The sequence below is a fragment of the Boleophthalmus pectinirostris genome, unplaced genomic scaffold, assembly GCF_026225935.1.
Source record: "Boleophthalmus pectinirostris isolate CB_2022bp ecotype Guang Dong unplaced genomic scaffold, ASM2622593v1 HiC_scaffold_18, whole genome shotgun sequence".
Classification (NCBI taxonomy): Eukaryota; Metazoa; Chordata; class Actinopteri; order Gobiiformes; family Gobiidae; genus Boleophthalmus; species Boleophthalmus pectinirostris.
Genome location: NW_026571133.1, coordinates 39,997,937 through 40,013,939, shown reverse-complemented (window position 1 = coordinate 40,013,939; position 16,003 = coordinate 39,997,937). Strand labels below are relative to the sequence as shown.

At 39.7% G+C, this 16,003-nt stretch overlaps 1 protein-coding gene across 1 annotated transcript in view; it reads left to right on the top strand.

The window, feature by feature from the left end:
* The window catches only part of lrrtm4l1 (leucine rich repeat transmembrane neuronal 4 like 1), a 224,007-nt gene that overhangs the window by 112,433 nt on the left and 95,571 nt on the right, over window positions 1-16,003 (top strand). The window lies entirely within an intron of this gene.

Below are 16,003 nucleotides of genomic sequence, written 5' to 3'. Positions count from 1 at the left end.
TAACAATAGAACAGAGAACAACAGACGTCACATATGAACAGTTCTTCAGTTAACTATAGCATAAACAACAGAACAGAACAAGTTTATCAAACTCTCCATCTCACTCCAGATCACAAATTCTATTGAATTCTTCATCCTCGGTGTCACTTCTGAGCAACTCTGTGACCTCCGGAAGTAAACAGAGCACCACTTCCTCCTCTGTGTAGCTGTCGTCAGACTCAGCATCAGTTCCACTTAGAATTATTCCAGCCTTTTTGAATTCCGACAGGGTTGTCACTGAAGTCCAGGCTTTGTCAATCCATCCAGTGACTTCCAGGAAAGTTTCATGGTGCACCCTCCCAGTTTCACAAGTTTCTCGCTCACTCCAAACTTTCTTTCTGCTGCTCAATTATTGTTTTCAAATGTTTACACTCTATGGGTCCAGTCTATTTGAGGGAGTTACTTCAGCCCTATCCTCCACCCAGAGCCCTGAGATCAGCTGACCAGCTCCTGTTGGCAGTTTAAGACGAGACTAAAAACTCACCTCTTCTCCCTGGCATTTAGTACTAGCTGGTCAGGTTATCTTGGTGTTTTTATTGTAGTTTTCACATGTTTTCTGTATATATGTATTTGTTACTGTTTCTTCTATTTTGTTGACTTGTATGTGGAGCACTTTGGTCAGCTGAAGTTGTTTTAAATGTGCTGTATAAATAAACTTGAATTGAATTGAATTGAATACTATTTTCAGCTGCATATTTTGCTACTTGCAACTTGTAATCTGCAAAATATAATTTACTTTTTGGGAGCATTTGTGTTCAGTCTCCTCAGTCGTCTTTATAAGTTTGTTTACATGTTAAATTTTCAGTGGTACAGTGAGTAATGGTGCGATCGCCTGACATGATACAGACAGGACGGAGGCTCTTTCTGCCGGAGACATGCGCAGCACAGCGAAGTGACACTTGTGCATGAGTAATAGAAGTAGCAGATACTGACACACAAGCCTAGAGCGCCCTCTCGCGTCTCAGTGTGAACATTTTAATATATAATTCACACCGGAGTATAAGTCGTAGGACCACCCAAACCGTGAAAAAAGTGTGACTTATAGTCCAAAAAATATGGTACTTAAATTGTGCTAAGAAGTGTGTAGTAAATACTTAGGTCCTGTTATTACAGTGATAAAACTAGTTCTAAACCACCTTCCTCCTCAATTGTAAACACAGAAGAAACATCACTTGGTAGCGTTTTGCTGCTGTGTTGTGCATGTCTGTATTTTCTTGGTAATTGTCATTCCTGATTCCGCTCCATGTTTGTGTATTGGGAAATAACAAGTGTTGAATGATGAGCAGAGCATTGTTTACAGCACGGGCTTTCTCTGTTATAAAGGAATCACATTAGGAGTGTGTGGTTGGAGCGCGGTATAAAGGGGCCAAGCATAGGACAGTGCTAATGGCTGTCAGGTTGTGTATGTGAGTGTTAAAGGTGGAAGCAGAGAGTGCATGCCCATTTCCATTATAGGAATGTTATACCCAGTCAGGACCGAGTGTGCTCCCTCTGTAAAGTGAGATAAAGAATGAGGCTATTTAAAATCTACGGGCTATGTTTAACTATTACGCACATCAACTTACAAATAAAATGCGCCATGTTCACACCAAGAAGGGTCTAGGTTCAAGTCTGCAATGTGGAATGGGTTAAATAATCCAAGGAAGTGTTCATGGGCGTACTTCTGGCTCCATTGATTCGTTTCTAATTGACTTACATCAGAAAATTGTTACCCTTCTCTCCTTAAAGGGACAGTCCGTAATTTTAGACATAGGACCTCATTTCCTAGTGAGTCAGAGTGTTGGAGACGTGTGGAGAGACTTTTTGAAATATTCCATCCAATCTTTGTATTTGCAGAGGTCGCTGGTGCTAGGCTAGTGCATGTCAATGGCCATAGTTAGCCTGACGTTAAAAACAGTCATACCCACTCCACAAAACACCCGAAGCAAATCTATTATTACACCAGACTGTCCATGTGTGTGAAATGTCTGTGTTGATAGAATAATGTTTGAAATAAAACTAACCTTGCATCGCAGGAATAGTCGCATGTTGAGGGACTATTTTCTCAGCAGCAGTGAAATTTTACTTTGCCGGTAAGATAGGTGTTGGGGCAGAGGTGTAGTGGGCGTGGTATGTGGGGGTACACAGTCCACCCACTTCTCCCAACATGAGATATAAAAAAATAATATAAAGTAGGTACAACTAAAATGTTGAGTCTTTGTTTAAATTACGTGAAATTGACTCAAGTGAACTTTAAGTCTTGTTAGAAAGTTGTTACCTCCTCGAAAAAACATGTTGTGTTTTGCTTCATTCACACCTTTGAGAAACCTTTTTTTATTAGCGTGTCACTACGTTTGTGTGATTACCGTCTGAACATTAGACGCAAAAGTGGCGTTGCATCTTCACTTTTTATTCCGCGTTTAGACGAGCGTTTTCAGGAGGAAATCTGCGTGTATACTGTGATGCAAAAGTGTGTGGAATTCGATTGAGTACGCATGCCAGGCAGCGAGGTGGTGACACTAGATGGTGATGTATGTGACGTAAACGTGTACGCAAAAAAAGGCTACAGTGGAATGTATTCAACTTTTCCACTCTGAAGGGTGGTTTAAGATTTTTGCATTTTCAAGCCCTAAAAACGCTGTCACCGTCTAAACGAAAGGCACTTCTGATAAAATACTTTGTTAGTTTTTCCCACAAGTGCTCTCGTGTAAACAGGCCCTATATCTCCAAAGTTCCACATGCTCTGTTCCACCTTGTGACATCATGAAGCGGTAGTTTTCAAGTTAACATCTACCTTTTACTAGCCTGATTCATCAGCCTCGCAGCATTAGAATTTGTTCGCTCGGTAAGATGGTACTTCTTTTATTCAACCAATCGAAGAAGGACAATAATGTTTTTCCTCTTGATAAAATTCACCAAACATTTTCTTTGTTCCGGCTTTAAATCCTTGATCTCGGGAATCGTTGCCTTGGCTCTTTGCTGATTGGCTGGTGCCCGAACTTTCACTTACGGGGTTTTTACGAACCGTCTTGTGTATTCCGATTCCTGACCTAGTCACTGGAGAGAAATGAAATTGAGCACAGGCACTAGGTCGCACCAGCCTGACTAACCTTTTACCTCTTTTCAGCAGAGATTAGCAATCAGAGAGCTAAAACCATCCAAATGATTTTAATGAAGATGTACGGAGTTTAAAAACACAGTGGAGCACTTCCTGTATTACCATATGACATCACAAGTGTTTTCTATGTGAGAGAAGAACTAAATCTGCAGGGTTTGTGTGTTAGACATGTTTAAATGAATCAAAACTCAACTCCAAGTTTTGTTTTTGATGAGAAAACTACAGTCAGTGTTGGGGAGTAACAGATTACATGTACCGAAGTTACGTAATCAGAGTACAAATTATGAGTAACTGTATTCGGTTGCAGTTACTGTTCGAGTGAGTGGTAATTGGATTACAGTTACTTTGTTGAAATAAATGGATTACATGGCGATATTTTCCTGCACATTTTGGGCTATATCCCTTTTTTTTTTTTTTTTTTCCTGGTAATTCCACTCATTGCCAGACACTAAACCAGGTCCAAATCAGGTCCACACCAGGTCTAAACCAGGTCTAAACCAGGTTTAAACCAAGACTAAACCAGGTCCAAACCAGGTCCAAACCAGGTCTAAACCAGGACTAAACCAGGACTAAACCAGGTCCAAACCAGGTCCAAACCAGGTCCAAACCAGGTCCAAACCAGGACTAAACCAGGACTAAACCAGGATTTAACAGGACTAAATCATGCTGCGCAGACGTGTCTCCTCTTCTTCTGGCAATAATATTTTTAATATGTTTAAGTAAAGTCGGGGCTTTTTAATTGACTTTTATCAGACAAAACATCTTATGTTCTGATCCTGGTCTTTGCTTCTCTACAGCAAATCAAGTAATCCAAAGTATTCAGATTACGTTATTCACTTTCAGTAATTTAATGGATTACGTTACAAACTACATTTTGGAGTATGTAATCTGTAGGGGAATACATTTTAAAAGTCACCTTCCCAACACTGACTACATTCTAACATACAGTAGATCAGAAAATTGCGTTAAAAGAGATACAGTATGTATTTGCTCAATAAGAAATAAATGAATAAAAAGTTGGTATCTCTGCTGCCTTAATGGCCCATGAATAAGCCTTGCCCATTTCTCCAAGACATATTTTTATAGCAGTTACCACCACACAATAGAAAAAGATCTGCTGCTCTCCTAACCTATAGTCTCCCGTAAAACTGCTCTGAATGGACATCACTTTCCTAATTGCTTCTCTCGTGGTTTGGTCCAAAAGCTCATAATAAACCCCATACATTATGCATAGAGGCTTTATTTTTCTGTCAAATTATTTTAAGTCTCTTTTTTGGCATAATATATCTAGCATTCACACTTTTATTTACTGAAATTCTTTTTTTGTCAACGCTAATTAGCACCTTGAGTGATCAGAATTCTCAGTAAAAGCGCTGCCTCTCCACCTGACCTCAGATTATCTACAACAAAGCTGAGTCATTTGCATAGATTTGAACGCAAAAAGCACAAATAAAATGATAAACAGCTCTTTGTTTATCCTCGGGTGGCTGTATTTCTAAATAATAACTATCCTGGTGCAGGTTTGGGGCTTTTAAAGGACACATATTATGCAAAATGTTCCTTTATGAGATTTTAACCATGTTACATTGTTGTCCTTTCATCACAAACTTACCGGGAGTTGTGTTTTCTTTCATTCATTCTTGTTTTGTGAATCTATTAATCCATTAGTTGTATTCTCTGAGCTCTAAAAAAATGCTTTGGTCGCAATTTGTCCGGATTGTTGCGTCACAGGTAAAAATTCAGAGCTCTAACACATAAATACATCAGTGGAAACAGAGGGGAAGTTTATGAAAGTATTTTCCAGACACAGGTTTTATTTTAGTTAGAAAATGTGAAATACTTAAATGACAAATTACATTTTTTCCATAATTTTCACTGAAAAACTGTAGTTTGTAACATTACTTAGGAACTTTCTATCTGCTCCCACCAGGTACAAAAAAAAAGAAAGGAAAAAAGGGCAAAAAACCAAAACAAAAAACAGCTCCAGTTCTTGGTACCATTTTTTCTTTCTTTCTTTTTTTTTTTTTTTTTTTTTTTAACGAGTAGTAACGTTAGAAAAACTACAGATTCTGGCTGTAAACAAGAAGCAAAACAATTTGTACGAAACTGAGAAGCCCTGTGTGTGTGCTGATGTTACTCATACGAGGAAAACACAAAATAAAGTCTCCTCCAAAACATACGGTGAGTCTGCCCTTACCTTCAATAAGAACAGAGACAAGTTTTACAGGCTCTCTCGTGGCTGTTCTCACTGTCCGAGCTGTTATATTCATAAACTTACAGAGGAGTGCGTATCGCGACAGGACTCATATCTGTTTCAATATTTAACAGATATTTCTGCCGCTGGACTTATTTTCTCTGCTAAAAGCTGCGCCACATGTAAACAAACAGTGCCATGTGATGATGTCATTCATGAGATTAATCACAATTAAATATTTTCATCGACTTTTTTTTTTACTGGTCCTGTAATGGCACTTTTCAAGGTCCTATATTAAACAAAAATTTACCATGTTATAATGCTGTTACCTGCTCAAAAACATACCTGGAGTTGTGGGTTTTTTGTTTTGTTTTTTCCACACATGTTTGGAGATGTAGACAGACTAATAATGAAGGATTACCCAAAGTTATAAAAATAATAAATAGGAGGGTTTCAGTCACGTGATCACGATGACAGGCAAATTTCAGGTGGAGGGCAGGAAGTGAAGACAAATACGACAAACACGGCTCTGGAGAACACAGATATGGAGAAGAGTTCTTATTGTAAGGATTTAGAGCCAGTAGCAAGGCAAACGTATGAGCAGTTAGTCGACAAATATATTGGAGGTGACCCCATCTTACTGAAAATGAGAGAATTTTCGACCGAAGTAAAAGATTTGCCGACAATCGAGGCAATGAATATCATGAACTATTTAGTTCTCCAGACATCATTCTACACCAGACAACAGATGAAGGCGAACAAATGTTTGGAGGCATATAACTTTTTTTGTCAGTGGATGGGTCCTCAACCTTGGTGCAAAATGCCTAAATGATGATTATCGTTTGGTCTTCGCCAGGGTGAGTGTTTCTCTTATTTTATGTGTATAGACTGTTATGGAAAAAACTGCAGTGTATCAGCAGTAACCTCTATCTGAACTATTTAATGTCAACAAACGTCGTTAGCCATTAGTCGTTAATGATTCGTTTATGTTTAGGTAAACCACAAAAAACTATTTAGCTTTGTAACAAACCTTTGTCGAAGTGGTCACTGCAGACACGAGCATTTGCAGATTCTGCTCCTCCTGACCTCAAACGTAGGTTTGTAAATCAACTTTTTACGGCTTTGTTCTCCCAACTTTTTTTGGTATTCTAAAAAAAATCGCTTTTCCTTCTCTCGGTTAGAACGATTGGCACAGCCGTAAACTACACAACACATCGGCATTTTCCTCCAGTCAGTTCACTTCCTGCCCTCCATCTGATTTTGCGTGCTGACAAACGTAGCTCTGTGACGTCACGTGAAACCCAGATATTCTTGGTTCCACCTTATGGGTTAAGAGCTACCTTTTGTTCAGTGGAGATTTGAAATTCCAATGCTGAAGTCATTGGCGGATAGAGTTTAAAAACACAGCAGAGCACTTCCTGTATTACCACATGACATCACAAGGTAGAGTATTTTCAGTTTTAGAGAAGAACTCATCCTAAATATGCAGGGGTTGTGTTTTAACCATGTGTGAATGAAACAAAACATAACTCCAGGTCTGTTTGTGATGAGAAAACTTTTTTTAATAACATGGATCAGAAAATAGCGTAATATAGCATCAATTTAACAAGTACACAGCTCTTAGAGTCAACAAGGCCATTGAAGCTCTAGTTGCATTGCTTCATTCACACGTATTCAGTTTAGATAATGTACAAGTTGTTGCTGTAATTCCGTGTTTTGGTTGTGTTTTTAAAGCGCACACGTCTCCATTCAATAGAGGTCTCTTGATTAAGGTCACTATACTCTTTGCATATCGGATGCGTTTGAATAGTTTGACAAAATCGGAAAATACGTTTTATAAAAGTTAACTGGAGTGGCACTGAAGCAAAAGTCAACACTCAAAAGTTGTCATCCCAAACTTTTACTTCAATGTCATCAAATGGCCAGTCTACTGAAAACGCCCACTGCTTGCCGCCGGAATACTGATGCGTGGAAATAAAGATGATGAGAAGTGAAATGTGGAAGTGGTAGGAGCAAATAAAAATGTGTATTGTAATTCTGAGTCCAAGAAACACTATTATTTTCTGTTGTTATTAAAGGTCCTATACTTGATTTTGATACTTTAAAGGTTCTATATATTACGCAAAATGGACTCTTGTGAGCTTTAAGCCCTGTTGTAATGTTACCTCCTCAAAAACATACCTGGAGTTGTGTTTTGTTTCATTCACACAAGCTCAAAAGGCTCTGTTCCACCTTGTGATGTCATGAAGTGATAGTTTTCAAGTTACCAGCTACCTTTAACGTCTTTTCAGTAGTTGCAATCCGATGGCTAAAACCATCCAAATGATTCTATTGAATGGGTATGGAGTTTGAAAACACAATGGAGCACTTCTCATATTAGAGTCAGCCATCCACTGGTTGTCATGGAGATATTACGCTTGGAAAGATTAAAGGTGATGTACACTTTATTGTCCTCTGCATTTGACCCATCCTTCAACGCTGCTGCTGTTTAATGCCATACGAGAAAACAGACATGTTGGTAGGCAAAAAGCATACATATCAACATATCAGCATATCATATCAACGAGTCAACATCAACATCGTCAACAGTTATCGGCGTACAACATCAACAGTCGTCATACAACAGTACAACATCAACATCGTCAACAGTTATCGGCGTACAACATCAACAATCGTCATACAACAGTACAACATCAACAATCGTCATACAACAGTACAACATCAACAGTCGTCATACAACAGTACAACATCAACAATCGTCATACAACAGTACAACATCAACAGTCGTCATACAACAGTACAACATTAACAATTCTCATACAACAGTACAACATCAACATCGTCAACAGTTATCGGCGAGTTTTAACTTTTCAAAGTAACATTTTTGATCTTCAGCATTCATTGACTTCAAGTAAAATGATAAAGTCATGTCAAAACAATTAAATGCAAAACCTATTTCAAAATAAGACGAGTTATCTCATGACAGACATACATGCAAGTGTCAAAACAAACGAGCAACCCCACTGACTTTTTGCCTACCAGCCACCAGGTTTTCACTAACAAGGACCACGCCAGCAACATAGTGTGATGAAGATATTTCTTAATGAATGACTGGATGATGAGGTAGTGATGGTTGGGTTGAGACTCTGGGTGGGGGCGTCTCAATCATCAATTAGCCCAGCTGGACTGGGACCGACCCTCGTGGGTGTCTTAAAGCCTGATTCATCAGCCAATTTCACATCATGGAAACCTTCTGACTATTAGGATTTGTTTGCTCGATGGTACTTTTTTATTTAACCAATCACTGCTATTTAGTCGTGACATATGTAATGTGGTAAAAGGGAAATAACGTTTTTCCCCTTGATAAAATTCACCAAACATTCTCTTTGTTCCGACTTTAAATCCTCGATCTCTGGAATCATTGCCAACACAGAATGTATGGCTTCATCTCCATCCATCTTGACCACTTTGTTTACTGTTGTGCTGTACCACAAAAGGGACCCAGGCAGGCGTTTGAGTTTGACGTCATGGCTTCACAGCTCTTTGCTGATTGGAAGGTGCACAGGTTACAACTTCCAGGATTCTTGCAAACCGTCTAATAATTCTGGCGGCACGGTGGCTGAGTGGCTAGCACTCATGCCTCACAGCAAGAAGGTTCTGGGTTTGATCCCCGGGTCGCCCGGCCCTTTCTGTGTGGAGTTTGCATGTTTCTCCCCGTGTCTGGATGGGTGCTCCGGTTTCCCCCATCAACCCAAAACCTGCTACATAGGTCTCCATGAACAGTTGATAGTCATGGTCAGTTAAGTACAATCAATTCAATCATTGTGTCCTTAGGCAAGACACTTCGCCCAATTTGTCTAGTATGAAAGTGATGTGTGTGAGTGGTCGGAGGGACTGATGGCGCTGAGTGGCATGGCAGCCGCACTTCTATCAGTGTGCCCCAGGGCAGCTGTGGCTACAATAGTAGCTTTCCATCACCAGGGTATAGGGTATATATATGCTGTATGAATGACTGAATAAAGTGTAAAGCGTCTTTGGGGACAGAAATGTCTGTGAAAGCGCCATATAAATAAAGACTTACTTACTTAATGTATTCTGATTCCTCATATCTTTTGGAAGCAGATATCTGATCCACCAAAATTTTCGTATTAGCACCGATATTTTTAGGTTTTGATGAGGATGCAACATTATTAGATCTAAATCTGCATAATATGAACTCTTTAGTCCCCAGTTTGCAGAATGAGTGTAAAGCCTGTATACATTTTCAAGGAGAGACAGTAAATGAGGAAGGCTGGTAATTGAAATCCAGTTGTATTCAGTCTATAGGAGGCGCTCGGTGTCTTACGGCTGAAAGACAAACAAGATGGGGGGGTGGGAGGATGGGTAGTTGAGTTAGCCGAGACAAACTGGGATGATGGGATAGGCTGCTACAAATAGGCTTCTGGGAAATTAGAGGTGTAGTTGTGGTGGGGAGGAGAGGGCGGTTGAGGCGTGATCTTGCTCCTCAATCGCAGTGAATCATATAAACTCCACTTGTGATGAGGAAACATTATAACATAGATCAGAAAATAGCATAATATAGGCACATGTTACAACGTTATTTTTATTCTGAGTTCATTCTTGGCAAACAAGTCATAAAGAAGCTTCTGTCTTCCGTATCATGCAATCTCGACTCCTCCTGACCTTATTGTCTCCCTAAGGAAATTAGTGCTGGACATTTGACCCATTCTACAGCCAGTGCCTCTGGGTACCCTGTCAGGAGCAGCGGGCGACCCCAGTGCAGTGCCCAGGGACCCATCTCCAGATTATGAGACAGGACCTAGGTCAGATATAGCTGGAAGATGGAGGGTTTGCGTACTGTGCATCGCCTCAGTTTGTGATTAGAATCAAATGCGACAAGTAAAAAAAAGAATCAAGGCCTAATGTTTAATGATTCAAGCATATAGGTTTTTATGATTCTCTAGTTTTGACTTCATTTGCTGGGATAATACCTGTTAAAATATAAATTATGAGAAGCGATTTGAGGAGAAATGTTGAAAAAATATGTTAGAAATTCTTGTTTGGCACAATTTACACAAGAAATACATTTTTTTCTGACACCTTAAACATTATTTCAACTAAATAATGCTGTTTCTTATGTTATTATTATTATTATTATTATTATTATTTTTTTTTTTATTTATTAATTAATTAATTAATTAATAATGAATCATTCCTGTGCACAATAAGGTAAGTTATGGAATATCAAACCTGGAAGTAAAACAACTGCTAAAACCAGGATTTTTTTTTTGTTTGCTTTGTTTTTTTAATCAAATCTTAAATTAAATTATGTTAAAGGTGCAGTATGTAACTTGTTGGTTGGGCTCGGTTTGCTCATTGCTCTGCCTGGAATGTTCCACAGTATGACATTAATGGCAAAGGAGAAATTCAATCTGTCAACTGGACAAACGTTTGTTCTGGTCGAAAACGTTTCACAGCTCATCCAGTCCTATTGAACTGACTGACTCTGACACACAGTCTGACATTAAACAGCTCTACCTTACATTTACTCAGTTATAGGTGGTTTTATAGCTCAAAAAATACTTTGAAAAACCAGCAATCTGACTGAAACTGGGTCGCCTCTCCACAGATCTGACCTGTAACTTGGTCTGGTTTGGTCTCCATGAAAATAGAAAGGTTTAATACCACACTGTGAGACAAAGCAATGACATTCCCATGAATTAAAGCATCTGACAGTAGGTGGTTTCACTTCGGGGAAACTGTCTGACCCGCAGCATTAGGATTTGTTCATTTGACGGTAGGTAAATTAAATGTAACCAATCGCTACTATTCGGTCGTGACGTATGTAATGTGCCATTAAAGGGGCTAACCGGTATATTAAGCTTTTCCCAAATCCTGTAGGAAGAAGGGCAATAACGTCTTTCCTCTTGATAAAATTCACCAAACATTCTCTGTGTTCTGGCTTTAAATCCTCGATCTCGGGAATTGTTGCCAACACAGAATGTATGGCTTCATCTACATCCATCTTGACCACTTTGTTTACTGTTGTGCTGTTCCACAAAAGGGATTCAGACATGGCTCCACAGCTCTTCACTGATTGGTTGGTGCGTGATCTACAACTTCCGGGGTTCTTGCAAACCGTCTAGTGTATTCCAATTCCTGAAGTAGTCGCTGGACAGAAATAAAATTGAGCGGAGGCACTGGGCAGCGTCAGCGTGGCTAATCTGACAGACCCCCCTCCACAAGAAATGTTACACAATTCACCTTTTCAGGCTAATTAATGTGCAGTTATTATGAAGCGGTACTGGCTACCTTTGTTATTTCCTAGCACAGAATATTTGTGAAGACTTGAGATTATCTGAGGACAACAGGAGCACTGCATAAGCATATAGATAGAACGAAGTGCATTCCAAAGCTGATGCACACTTCGGCATAGCTGCTTCTGAAAGGGCAAGTTTACACTGCGCTACGGCTCTGGGCCTATACTCCGATTTAAATGTCAAGTTCATGCGTTTGACAAGCCAAATGACAAAAAGCAAGCGTGTAGCAAGGAGCGCTTTCAGGTCTTGACAGGGTTGACTTTTGTATGAGGCTGTCAGCGCATATTGTAGCATAGTCTGAGTTAAAAAAAAGTAGAGTGTCTGTTTAAAGGTCCCGTATTAAACAAACTTGACTTTTGTGAGCTTTAAGCCGTGTTAGAATGTTGTTACTTCATCAAAAACGTACCCAGAGTTGAGTTTTGTTTCATTTACACGTGTTTGAATGTCCCTGCGTTATTAGTCTGTCTACATCTCCAAAGCTGAAAATGCTCAGTTCCACTTTGTGATGTCATGAAGCGGTAGTTTAAGTTAGTAGCTCCTTTTACCTTTAGTTCAGGAGAGATTAGCAATTCCAGGTCTGAAATGATCCAAATGATTCTAGAGAAGGTGCATGGAGAACAAAATAGAGTACTTCCTGTTTTACTATGTGACATTGCAAGGTGTAATAGAGAGTTTTTTGTTTGCGTTTGTGTTGAACATGTGTGAATGAAACAAAACACAAACAAGGATGCATTGTTGCAGCTTTTTCTGTTCCAATACCGATATCTATTATATTTTAGCTTTAAGTATCGGTCAGTACTCACTATACCAAGCCAGACACTAAAAATATAATATATTTCCTTTACAGCATAAGGTTGTGTAACTACAGACGTTCAATATTCACAAACATTTTTGCCCAGTAAATTGTCTTATTACATTAGTTTATAGTCCAAAATATGATAACGAATAACCTGGAAGTTGATATCTGATCCACCAAAATTTTCAGTATCTACCTCAATATTTTTTAGTCAAGGCTGGTGCCATTTACCGCCTCCGCTCAATTTCATTTCTCTCCAGCAACTAGATCAGGAATCGGAAGGGCGAGTCCAGACACCAGCCAATCAGCAAAGAGTCATACATTCTGTATTGGCATCGATTCCCGAGATCGAGGATTTAAAGCAAGAACACAGAGAATGTTTGGTGAATTTTGTCAAAGGGAAAGACGTTATTGTCCTTCTTCCTACGGGATTTGGTGCATTACATACTTCACGACCAAATAGCAGCGACTGGTTAAATAAAAAAAGTACCCGCCTACCGTCGAGCGAACGAATTCTAATGCTGCGAGGTCAAACGGTTTCTACGAAGTGAAACCAGCTGATGAATCAGGCTAGATATTTTTAGGTTTTGGTGAGGATACAACATTATTATATCATGAAGTAGCATAATATGAACACTTTAATCCCCAGTTTACAGAAAGAGTGTAAAGCCTGTAAACATTTTCAAGGGGAAACAGTCAAAGAAGAAGGTTGGTAATTGAAATACACTTATACTCTATCTATATAGTGGTTGTGCCACTGGGCAAGACATTTCACCCATCTTGTACGTGTTAATCCATCCATCCATTTTCTTCCGCTTTTCCAGGGCCGGGTCATGGGGGCAGCAGTCTAAGCAGGGACTCCCAGACTTCCTTCACCCCAGACACGTCCTCCATCTCCTTCAGGGGAACCCCAAGGTGTTCCCAGGCCAGCCGAGAGACATACTCCCTCCAGCGTATCCTGGGTCTTCCCTGGGGCCTCCTCCCGGTGGGACATGCCCGGAACACCTCCCTCTCTATACGTGTTAATAGAGACTGTAAAATACTCTTTAGATTCTCAGCCTGAGCCAGACTGAGATCAGAGTTTGAGTAAATAATGTCTGACAAGCTTGTAAAGTGCATTGTTGATCTAAACCATTACTATAATTAACAATACTTTTATAGTTCTTTAAAGTAACTGTCACATTACATTGTTAAGTGTTGTGCAGTCATACCCCACATGACTGACTAAAGTGAAGTGAAGAGAGCAATGCAGTAGGATACAGTGTAAATAGAAGATTAATTATTTATAGCACTTTACAGATGCAATTATGCAAAACTGACTCTTGGGAACTTTAAGATATGTTAGAATGTTGTTTCCTCGTCAAAAACAGACCTGGAGTTGTGTTTTGGTTCATTCCCACACGTCTGAGTAACACTTTATTATTAATCTGTTTGTCCACTGATCTGAAGGTCGGCAGTTTGAATCTCGCTCTTAACCAGTAAAGATAATTGTTGAGTGCATGAATGTTATTGTTGTGTCCTTGGGCAAGACACTGAACCCACCTCACCCCTCGAGTCTGCGTGCACTGGTGTATGAATGTGTGTGTGAATGGGTGAGGGGTTCTTTGATGTGCCTTAAAGAAAAAAAAAACGCTGTATAAAAATGTGACCATTTTACCAAAAGACCGGCCTCCAGACTGTTTTTTATTTTTTTTACGGTCTTGGTCTCATCTCGGACTCAAGCGCATTTGGTCGGTCTTGAAGGTGGTCTTGTCTCAGACTCAAGGTCTGACATTCAACGAGTGCAATCATATTTCATTACGGCTGCTGTTGACAATAAAGTTGTACCAGTTTGTAGCACACGGGGGCTACTCAAAATCAGTAAGAGAATGTCACTCCAGTTAGCAAAACAGGTGTAAAAATCCTACACTTTCTTCACTTTGAAGCAGTTTTCTGTAAAGTGCGAGTGGAAGCTGGTTTAAAGAGCTTCTCAGACTGTGGATGAAGGTCCAAAAAGGGAGCACAGAGTGTTTAAGTGCAGTAACTTAAAGTAACATAAATATGATGAAATGAAGATAGATTTATAAAAAACTCTGATATATAAATAAACAGTGTTGGGAAGGTTACTTTTAAAATGTATTCCCCTACAGATTACAGATTACATACCCCAGAATGTAGTTTGTAATGTAATCCATTAAATTACTTAAAGTGAGTAACGTAATCTGAATACTTTGGATTACGTGATTTGCTGTAGAGAAGCAAAGATGAGGAAATCTTCACATGAGATGTTTTGTCTGCTAAAAAACAATAAAATTCCCAGACTTTACTGAACCAAATTAAAAATATCATTGATAGAAGATGAGGAGACATGGTCCGCACAGCATGGTTTAGTCCTGTTAAATCCTGTTTTAGTCCTGTTTTAGTCCTGGTTTAGACGTGGTTTTAGACCTGGTTTTAGTCCTGGTTTAGTCCTGGTTTAGACGTGGTTTTAGACCTGGTTTTAGTCCTGGTTTAGTCCTGGTTTAGTCCTGGTTTAGAACCTAGTTTTTAGACCTGGTTTAGACCTGGTTTTAGACCTGGTTTAGACCTGGTTTTAGTGGTTTAGTCCTGGTTTAGACCTAGTTTAAACCTAGTTTAGACCTGGTTTAGACCTGGTTTTAGACCTGGTTTAGACCTGGTTTTAGTCCTGGTTTAGTCCTGGTTTACACCTGGTTTTAGTTCTGCTTTAGTCCTGGTTTAGACCTGGTTTAGACCTGGTTTAATGTCCGGCAATGAGTGGAATTACCGGAAAAAGAAAACGGGAATAACCCAAAATGTGAAAACAGGAAAATACCGCCATGTAATCCATTTATTTCAACCAAGTAACTGTAATCCAATTACCACTCACTGAAACAGTAACTGTAACTGAATACAGTTACTCATAATTTGTACTCTGATTACGTAACTCTGGTACATGTAATCCGTTACTCCCTAACACTGTAAATAAAAGATAGTCTCGATGGGCTGTGGTCTTGGTCTAGTCTCAGAACCCTGTGGTCTCGGACTGGTCTTGGTCTCGATTAGTGTGGTTTTGACTACAACGCTACTGTGTTCTCTCCATGGAGACAGAATAAGTTTTATGCCGCACCGTGAAACACTCCCAGCAATGCAATAACATGGAGACAAGCAGGCGATGGCTCTTCCTCCATAAAAGTTGCATAGTGCACCTTTAAATATATTGACGCTACACTTCACATTCTCTAATGAAACACCATTCTCCCCAGACAGCGCTATCAACTGCTCCACTTCACCTGCACTGTAAACGTAACTACATCCGCCGGTGAAAGCTCGGACTTGCATTTTCCACTGACAGACCAGAAGGACAGGTACACTAATGGAGACGACAGCTTTAATGTTCGTGAAAGTGCTGAGGAGCGGAGTACAGTGGGAGGATTAAAAGGAGCACGGGGTTCTACAGCTCGGGCCCAACGTGACTGCCCAGGGACTCAGGCTGATTAAAACCCCAGTCCAGTGTTTAGAGGCACTTACGAGAGACATATACGGGCTGTTGTGATGTCAATGCAGCGCTGTTCGATCAT